Source organism: Halyomorpha halys, unplaced genomic scaffold (genome assembly GCF_000696795.3).
Source record: "Halyomorpha halys isolate HHAL.00 unplaced genomic scaffold, Hhal_1.1 Scaffold6.1, whole genome shotgun sequence".
Lineage (NCBI taxonomy): Eukaryota > Metazoa > Arthropoda > Insecta > Hemiptera > Pentatomidae > Halyomorpha > Halyomorpha halys.
Window position 1 is genome coordinate 1,746,311 of NW_027111275.1, and position 2,199 is coordinate 1,748,509.

General features: G+C 28.9%; 1 protein-coding gene across 2 annotated transcripts in view; it reads left to right on the forward strand.

Moving 5' to 3' along the window:
- Positions 1-2,199, forward strand: part of LOC106692831 (transcriptional repressor scratch 2-like) — a 253,511-nt gene that overhangs the window by 239,264 nt on the left and 12,048 nt on the right. The window lies entirely within an intron of this gene.

Consider the following 2,199-nt stretch of genomic DNA (forward strand, 5'->3'; position numbering starts at 1 on the left):
AAAGAAAAAAAATTGTAATAATAATAATAAAATAAATAACAATAATCACTAGTCACATTAATACTCTTACATACAATATTTACACTATCGACCTGAGGATCCCTGATTGCATTCTATCGCCTACGTATGAGGGGTAGAGTAAGGCTCTAGAGATCCCAGCGCATCCCTCTCACCACGTCACTAGTAATGAGCCAGTGGAGGCTGAGTAAGTGCGCAAAAGCCGAAAATCTTAATTTTAGTGAGCCATCTGACCATGTGCAATAGTTAAAAAACATGTTTTTATTTAGCCCTTGTTCTTAATCATTTATTGCATCAAGAAATATAAAATCATTGATCTGATTTTCTACTACATATCAAATATATTTTCTCACGAGACCTTGTAATGTGGATAAAGGTTTATAGATGAATAATCAATTTCTCACAACTTTAAATTAGTCTGAAATTGATATCTATTTCGTTCTGTTGTCAAATATTGCAAAGTTAAAGTTTAAATTGTCTTAAACATGATAAAAAAATATCTTTTATCAAAAAATATGAGGTAGTTTGAAGCTCAGAAAATAGCAACTATTACTAAGATACGAAGTAATTATAGGCTATTAAGCACATTTTGATTTACAGTTTGACTAAATAGCTATTCAAAAATTTAAACTTTAGGTACAAGTATTGCAATTGGTTTATCTCAACTTTTTAACACGTTAATATTTAGTTAGAACACAGGCAGTTATTTCTCGTATTTCTTATTAAAACGGTGGCCGATTTGGGATCTGCCCATCATCTGCCCATATTTTGAGAATTTATAGGGATAGAAAAAAATAAAACCAAATCTCTATATCTATAAGAAGTATTTCTTCTTTATTGTGAAGGGTTCGGCCTTCGATGGCGTGTGTACCTAATCGGGTATCCTGTACACACTAGCAGTTGTGAAATAGTTAAAAAGCATTTTTTTTTTTTAATTATAGATTTTTGTTATGTAGTTACGGGATTTTATAAGCGACACAAAAAGAATTAAACAAAAAATATTAAGGATTTTTTAAAAAGATACGTAGAACGCAAAAATCAGAAACCGAACTTCGTCCTACCACCATTCGCAGCTTTTATCCTGGAGTTGTCTCCAGGAATACATGGGCAATTATTTTCAGATCCGACAATAAATTTACTAGTCATCCAATGATGATCCTGTTAATCACCCTATTATAGGCAACCTTATCATTCCCGCATTCTTTGTCATTTATTTTTATAATACTTAATTAATTATGCACTAAATTATTGTGGTATGATTTATAACATTTTTTTTTTTAATTTAACAAAAAAAGTTTATAAAAAGTGTTAAAAATTACAGCGAGAATATTGTTAGAGGTTTCATAATAGTATTTCGTTGGTAATGATGTATATTTTTCTACTATTTCTGTACAGTTCTATTTCTAGTCGCATTTATCTTTTTCTGTTATTTATTCTATTTTTATTATTTATTTAATTTGTTAAGTAATATTCTTATCACTGTTTCGTTCTTTTTTTCTGTATATTTATTTATTTTATTTTATACCAGATCGGACTGGTATGGACCTAACATTGTTGGTATATATATATATTTTATACCGTTATATTATACATATATTTTTATTTTAGGAGGGGTATAGTCTTGTACAAAAGACACCCCTAACAATATACTATGTTGTTATTAAAAGAAGAAGAAAAAAAATAGATAAGAGTAATATGGTACTTCTAGATAAGAGGAATACAAAATTAATAACAAAAAATAATGATATTAGTACACTTAAATAAAACAAACAATTGTCCTCTACTAGTGAAAAGAAACAAGTTAATTTGAAAAAGGGACGAGAGAAGAAGAAAAAAATTAAATAAAAAATAATAATGAATAAATAAAATAAATAATAATAAAAAGTAAAATTGAGGTAGTGTGACTATGAATTAATTTTATATTTATTAAAATTTATAACAGAATGTCCTGCAGCAGCCTGGGCTTCAGTCTTTGGATTGAGGTTGGGTTTCCCAGGTTGTAGGTCACATCTCCTTTAACTTTCGGCAACTGGGAGTGGAACTTCATGAACCGTTTTTTGATGTAATCCTCTATTGACTTCTATTAAATTCCCGATCCAATTGGCTATTTCTTATGAACCAAGGAGCATTAACTGCGATTCTTAGGACTTTATTTTGAAAAGATTGTAGTTTTTTTTCTTT